Raw genomic sequence first — 8,828 nt, forward strand, 5'->3', positions numbered from 1 at the left:
TTGGTGATAATTCCCTATCGGGGATATTCCCGAAGTAGCGTGAATTGGATATTGAACGACATTTCTAGCTTCATGATTGTATATGAATCACGGTGTGATATAAATTTCATATCTTGTGGTCAGGTCGGCCACGTCACCTCGCTCTGATACTCTGCATGCGAGTTCGAATCCTGCTTCGGACATCAGAATTACTTCATATTCTTGGATTTGGATCCAGTGCTTTGTAATGACAAGCGTATCTAAAAAGTCTGAGGAATTCAAGAAGTTAAGAGGGCATCCCGGTTATTACAATTACATACATCTGTGCTTGCAAGCAGATAATTCCATATATGTGCAAAATTAAACCCATGCATGTATTTATGATATTCATACAGCGTTGTGTACATTCGTACACGTTGTTCTTTGCTATAAATGACACATCATAGCGTACATTCCTACACACTCTTCTTTGCTCAGTTTAGCGTCTGGAACGCGTTCCAGACCTGAACGTCTTCTAAGGAAGATAATTACCCAAGCCACAGCCTCTCACATTCCCTTAATGTGGCTGTTGTTATCTCTGGACACCATTTGGTGCGAAACGTCTGCCTCAACAGCACCGTGACCTCCATCATCACTGTGACTCTGAATGACCTTGTTGGGGACAGCAGTTGGTCCTTGGCTTGAATATCCTATTTCACACATGCCTTTATGGTTCATTTATTTCATTGTCATCATCATAAATCACTTAACTCACTTGCGCCTTGCTGCTTGCAGGAAGTGACATCATTTACATTTGCATAATATAATACAGAGATGATTTCTATCAGCTCCTTTATGATATGCAGCCGTAATGCCCGAAGTCAGCACGAGGTATCACCGTTAGACTGGACGGTATGACCAACGCTCATACGCATTGAGATAACGCTGACGCCAGGTCTTACATTTGTTAAAAATGAATGTGTGAAACCTCACAAAGAGAAAACAGTGATGGAATAAAAATTAACAAAAAGAAGAGACATTGTTTAAAAATACCTCGAGTCCCAAGACAAATCCCAAATAAACGAGAATTGTAGAGACAAATTTCTCGGCGGCGAAAGTACAACAAACCCTTTACAGAGTCCCAAGCAGTGATGAAGAGGACACGAGGAGAGGATGTAATAAAAATGATGAATTCAGCTGCATCCAGAAGCCCTTTCTTCTCCCATCCGAGAGTTGAGAGAGGCCGAGGTGTTCCTCTCTTTGCATTTGTAAAGGCAGTACGATTCTACAATTGTAAACAACACAGTCTCGATTCCTATATATTTCTTAGAGAAGATCACGCGTCGCTGATCTACGCAGTTAACACTGATGTTCTTCTAATGGTACGTCCGAGATTTATAGCTTTCCTTCTCTCTCTCTCTCTCTCTCTCTCTCTCTCTCTCTCTCTCTCTCTCTCTCTCTCTCTCTCCTAGTATTTCCTAATCCTTGGGTAAGATTTTAAGAACGATCGTAAATCACTCTCGAGAAGTTATGTGATATCTCTTATGTTTCCTTTCTCGAACAGTGTGGAAATACACTTAGTATTTAATCGAGTCTTGTACCTGTAAACTAAATTTCTCTCATAACTTTTGATCGTTATTTTGGCGAACAATTCAGAAGCGGTTGACAAGAAATTGCTTTCTGAAGAAGGGAATTTTTCCCAAGGTAAATATTCAGTTTTGTCTTCCATTAAAAGGATGTGCCGTACTTCCTGGGCGGTTCATGCAACATTACACAGCTTTTAGCTTTAAATCAGCTTCGTTCTTTGTTTATTCCTTTGACGTTTACTGTCAAGTTTATCGTAATGAATTTGGGATACTGCTAGTGTTAAAAGTATATAGACTATGATGATAGCAGATACTAGTAATAGTAGTAGCGATGACTGTAACAATCATTTTCACAGATATTGTTATTGGTGTTACAGTCTCTGATGTTTCTCGGCTTCAGACGTTAGTTGGAATCAATGTTTTGGGAAGATAATATGCTTTTGATTAATAACCTGACATTTATTATGGATTTCATGTTTCGTATCTCAACAGGAAAAAGGAGTCTGATCTGAGAAGCGAATAAGGGAGTAAGTTTACCTCAAAGTTTTATTCTCAGTTAGTCTCCATTGCAATGCAATTTCCAGTTGATATGCACATTTTATCAAATTTTTTGACGATTCCAGTAGGGGATGATCCCTAATATAAGGTTTCAGTCAAACGTTTAAATAAGGACTTTTGAATTAATGGTAGGAGAAATGTCTAAACAACTTATTTTACAGCGTGAACCCTGTTAATTATCTCTTTCTGCCTCTCTCTCTCCCCGCTCCCTCTCTCTCTTTCTTAACACACACTCTATGTGTATATATAATTATATATGTGTATGTATATATAATATATATATATATATATATATATATATATATATATATATATATATATATATATATATATATATATATATATATATATATATATGTATCAGTAAGCTACAAACGTCCTTTAATATCCAATTCGCTCTACCTCGGAAATAATATATTTTCATATATGTTACCGAAGGGGAATTTTTTAGTTGATAATAAGTTCATCGTCTCGTGGGCTCGAACCAGCGAAGACAAGAACTCAGGACTACAGTGGACGCATTTTAACCCACGCGGCCAGCAAGTGAGGTATAAGTGGATATCGTCTTCCCATATACAAATCGCCCGTCGAACTCAGGTGTTTGTATTTGGAGACGATATCCACCCACCTCTGCCATGCTAACCACGTAGTGCGTTTGTCGCACGCAGCCATATTATGACTTTTTTTTATCACATAACCGTGATTCATATTCAGTCAGTAAGCTACAAACGTCCTTTAATATCCAATTCGCTCTACCTCGGAAATAATATATTTTCATATATGTTACCGAAGGGGAATTTTTTAGTTGATAATAAGTTCATCGTCTCGTGGGCTCGAACCAGCGAAGACAAGAACTCAGGACTACAGTGGAAGCATTTTAACCCACGCGGCCAGCAAGTGAGGTATAAGTGGATATCGTCTTCCCATATACAAATGAATATGAATCACGGTGATGTGATAAAAAAATATCATATATATATATATATATATATATATATATATATATATATATATATATATATATATATATATACATAGCTACATATATATATATATATATATATTTGTATTAATCTACTAAAAAAATTATATCAGTGTAATCTCTTGATCGCAATGTTTAAAGTTAATTAATTGTTTGTTTACTGAACGGTGAACGCAATTCACTAGAAAAGTAAGTGAAAAATATTAGTTATATAGTGAACTCCAAGTAGGATTATCAGCTTACCAGCAAACTTAACCAATTAGCTTAACGCTAATCCCAGTGTTGAAAAAGGACGTATTTCTCATTCACCATCACAAGCCTGTTTCCTATGTTTGATAACAGATCAGTATCGACCTTTGAAACATAAAAAAAAACCAGGAATTGGATAAAAAATATATCTAAAAGCTCTACATAGAGTTTCGGAGCGTCATGCTCCCTCTTCAGAATAGAGAGGTAGCATGACGCTCCGAAACTGTATTTGTGGATTTCTTAAATATATTTGGTCTCCAGTTTGTGGGTTTTTTCCAAGTTCCCTGGGTTTATTTATGCTTATATATGCACACAAAGAAAAGTGTACATTTCACCTGTATTGGAAATATGGTAAAGGACCACTTTACCCTAGATCACACTTCGTTTTCAAATTCTCGTTGCATTAATATATAATCAAAATGTAAGAAGAAGAAAAAGAAGAAGAAGAAGAAGAAAACTTCACTCTGTTGGGAGGAAAAATGTTAAAAAGTGTGCAAATTTGCGACTTATATATATAATTTATATAATTAAATATAAATGAAGAATTAGATAAAAAAGTAAATTAATTAGTTAATAAATCATTAAATAAAAAAATAAATAAAAATAAAAATAAGTAAATAAAAATAAATAATTACACTAAAATAATAAAAATAAAAAATAAATATAAATAAATATTTAAAATTAAAACTAAATAAAAATAAAAATATTTAAATATAAAGAAAAAAATTAAATAAATAATGATTATATAGTTCTAGTGTTGGTGTCGTGTATGCATACAGAATATCAAATAGACGTATGATAAAAAAGTAGGCATTTCTTTGGTTATTCTTTCACTGCAGACACTATAAAAGAAAGTTCGTGATACGAGATGTTTACTACTTGCAAATAAGATTAAACTCTGCCTTTTGACTTATTTTGCTATTGCAAACCCTCGTACACAATGAATGCAACTCTAGAAGGGACGTTGTTGAAGTCTGCACTCGTTAACTTTTGAAAAACGAAAATAATGCATAAAAATACAATAAAAAAAAAATAAAAAAAATGTATAAGACAAACTTTTGAAAAAAAAACAAAAAATAAAATAGGTAAAAAAATAAAATTGAAAAAATAAAATGAAGCAAAAAAATGAACGTGATAAAAAAACAAAAATAAAATTAAATAAAATAAAAATATAAAATAAACAGCGCGTTAAAATCCCATTTTATCTCTACACAGCGAAAATATATTTATTTTAAAGCCACGAAGCCTCCCCAGAAACCCCTTTTTCATAAATGATCTTAATAAATCAAAAGGAATAACATTATCTTAAAAATATAGCGGCCCCCTCCCTCGCAGTTCCATTCCATAAATGAGGTCGTGTATCAATACATATTTCATAGTGAACGCATAAATTGACTTCTGACTTCCATTCCTACGTGGTCAGTCCTACGAATTGAAACTGAAACAATCTTCGTTTTTCTGTTTCATAAAGCTGAAACTAATCCACCATTAGTAACAGGCACTAATGATATGTAATCGGAAAAGGTGATTCTTTTGAAGCAATGGAAGTTGCAGGAATTAAACGAACAGTGGATAATGCTAAATTCATAAACTTTCCACATTCCTTTTGCAGCAATTAAACAAACAACGGAATTTACAGTCATTTTGCAGCGACTGAAGTTTGCAGCAATTCAATAAATTCTAAATTAACTATTTTTACACAGTCATCTATACATATGCATGACCATTTTGTCTCTCGCTGTAACAGCAGTTACATATGATTTTGTGCTCACATTTTTATTATCGCTTTGCTTCTCTGTCTCAAACTTCGGTCTTGTAGCGTGGCATTTTATTTTTTTTTAATTACTGATATACCTTGCAATTGGTAACCACTCACTGATATTCTCTCCCCTCTCTTTGTACGAACTCTACAAGAATTCTCTTGTCAGGAAGGAAATACAGTATCTGGATTGGACTCCAAATCTCTGCCCCTTTTGCTCTCTCTCCCTTGTCCTCTCTGATTCTCTCTTTATATGTCTGTCTGTCTCTTTTATTGCTTGGTTTGTAGGTAACTGGAATCAAAGATGCAAGCTCGTGCCACTGCTTTGTGATATATATATATATATATATATATATATATATATATATATATATATATATATATATATATATATATATATATATACATGTATATATATACACATATATGTGTATATATATACATACATATATATATATATATATATATATACATACATATATATATATATATATATATATATATATATATATATATATATATATATATATATATATATATATATATATATATACACATATATACACATATATATATATATATATATATATATATATATATATATATATGTATGTATGTATAATATATCAAACAGCAGTGGCCAAAGCCGGACATACATCACTGTGGAGAGAACAGGATGACTTACTACAAGAGCTCAAATTATACCCGACGTTTCGTAATGTCTTCATTACATTTTCGAGGGCTGTACAAAATAAATAACATAAATTACAAAAATAAATTGCAAAAAGGCTATAAATTTGTAATCGTGGCACAACTTTAAATTTTTTATTTTAAATATGTAGCCTTTTTGTAATTTATGTTTTTTACTTTGTACAGCCCTCGAAAATGTATTGAAGACATTATGAAACGTCGGGAATAAATTGACCCATTGTAGCAAGTCAATATGTTCTCCTCCTCCTTACTGATATATACGAGTATATATATATATATATATATATATATATATATATATATATATATATATATATATATATATATATATATATACACACACACAGTATATACATACACATATTTATTTGCGTTCATCCAAAAGATACAAAGGATGACAAAAAATTTGTAATCACAATTCTTTTAATGGATAAAATTTTACGTTTCTTAAAAAATATATATTTTTTTACATTTCTGTTACATTTCTTAAAAAATAAAACGCCCTAAGTCTTTCAAGTTATCCTGCGAACAGGTAGATAGACATACGGTCACACCAATTAAAAGAATGCTGATATAACACGAACCTATCGTACTTCCTTTAGAAACAAAACATCCTGGAATAAAAAAAGTAAATAGAGCGCCGAAGTTTCTTCGGCGAAATCAAGTTTTCTCTACAGCCGCTACAGCGTATAATCAAGGCCACCGAAGGCAGATCGATCTTTCAGTAGTCTCGGTACAATGCTGTATGAGCCGCAGCCCATGAAACTTTAACCACGGCCAGGTGGTGGCCTATAGGGCTGCAATTTGGTATGTTGGAAAATTGGAGGGTGGATGATCAACATGCCATTTTGCAGCCCTTTAGCCCCAGTAGTTTTTAAGATCTGAGGGCGGACAGAAAAAGTGAGGACAGAATAAAGCGCGGACAGAAAAGTGTGGACAAAAAAAGTTCAGACAGAAAAAAGTGCGGACAGAAAAATTCCGGACAGAAAAAGTGCGGACAAAAAAGTGCGGACAGAAAAAGTGCAGACAGAAAAAGTGCGGACAGAAAAAAGTGCGGAAAGAAAAAGTGCGGACAGAAAAAGCGCGGACAGAAAAAAGCGCGGACAGAAAAAGTGCGGACGGACACACAAAGCCGGCACAATAGTTTTCTTTTACAGAAAGCTAGAAGCCAAATTAAGAGGAAAAATTTAATAAAATCATTAGAGAACGAAAAGTGATAGATTTTTCCCCTCTTTCCAGTTTGTGCTCCGTCATTAATCCGAGAGATAAAGAAACGGAAGAAAAAGAATCCGAGAGATAATGAAACGGAAGAAAAAGAAACAAGTACAAAAAGACATCGTTTTTTGTTTACGCTCGAAACCTAGCTAGTTCCGTTTGTATCCGACAGATGCCGTTAATTTACGAACACGAAGCTCTGGCCGGATTTGAGAGAGAGAGAGAGAGAGAGAGAGAGAGAGATTCAGAATAAAGGCTATAATTATGGAAAGCAGAAATAAAACAGCGTAAATCAGAGGTCATATCAATATGAAAGAGTAATTCACAAAGAAAACACGAAAGAAATACCAAGGAGAATGAACTTGAGACAATAGAAACAAGTAAAAAGTGGGCCGAAGTTTCTCCGGCGCAATCGAGTTTTCTGTAAAGTACAGCGTATAATGATGTATGAGCCGCTGCCAATGAAACTTTCAGCCACGGCCCGGCGGTTGTCAGACGCACGATCATCATTTTGAAATAAAAACCACTGAGGCTAGAGGGCTGCAATTTGGTATGTTAACACAGTGTAAGCATAAGTGCAATTTACATATATACAAACATACATCGTTCATCGGCTGAGAGCCACATCAGGATCCCTTGACATTTCCACACACACAAACACACAAACACACACACACACACACACACACACACATATATATATATATAAGATTATTGCTTTTCAATGGAGACTAACTGAGAAATATTCTTCAAAATAAATTTACTTCCTAATTCATTTATAAGATCAGACTTATTCTTTTTTCATAGTTTAGACAAGAAACGTGAAATCCACAATAAATATCAGGTTATTAATCAAAAACTTGTCTTTTCAAAACACTGGTTCTAATTAACATCTGGTATCAAACACTCGACCTGCAGCTGATAAATATCAGTGACAGCAAAACCATTAACACTAATAACTGTCAAAATAATAGTTACAATCATCGCTACTGTCATTACTAGTATATCTTATCATCATCATAGCCTACAATATTTTTATTAATAACAGTATGCCAAATTCCCGGCAAACTTGAAGTAAACGTCAAAGGAATAAACAAAGAACGAAACTGATTTAAAGGTAAAAGCTGTGTAATGTTGCATGAACCGCCCAGGAAGTACGGCACATCTTTGTAATGGAAGACAAAACTGAATGTTTGCCTTGGGAAAAATTCCCTTCTTCAGAAAGCAATTTCTTGTCAACCGCTTCTGAACTGTTCCCCAAAATAACGATCAAAAGTTATGAGAGAAATTAAGTTTATAGGTACAAGACTCTACTAAATAGTGAATGTATTTTCACGCTGCTCGAGAAAGGAAACATAAGAGATATCACATAAACTTCTCGAGAGTGATTTACGATCGTTCTTAAAATCTTACCCAAGGATTAAGAAATACTAGGGGAGAGAGAGAGAGAGAGAGAGAGAGAGAGAGAGAGAGAAGGAAAGCTATAAATCTCGAACGTACCATTAGAAGAACATCAGTGTTAACTGCGTGGATCAGCGAAGCGTGATCTTCTCCAAGAAATATATAGGAATCGAGACTGTGTTGTTTACAATTGTAGAATCGTACTGACTTTACAAATGCAAAGAGAGGAACACCTCGGCCTCTCACAGTATACGGATGGAAGAAGAAATGGCTTCTGGATGCAGCCTAATTCATCATTTTTATTACCTCCTCTCCTGGTGTCCTCTTCATCACTGCTTGGGACTCTATTAAGGATTTGTTGTACTTTCGCCTCCGAGGAATTTGTCTCCACAATTCTCGTTTGTCTGGG

This window comes from Macrobrachium rosenbergii, chromosome 10, assembly GCF_040412425.1.
Source record: "Macrobrachium rosenbergii isolate ZJJX-2024 chromosome 10, ASM4041242v1, whole genome shotgun sequence".
Classification (NCBI taxonomy): Eukaryota; Metazoa; Arthropoda; class Malacostraca; order Decapoda; family Palaemonidae; genus Macrobrachium; species Macrobrachium rosenbergii.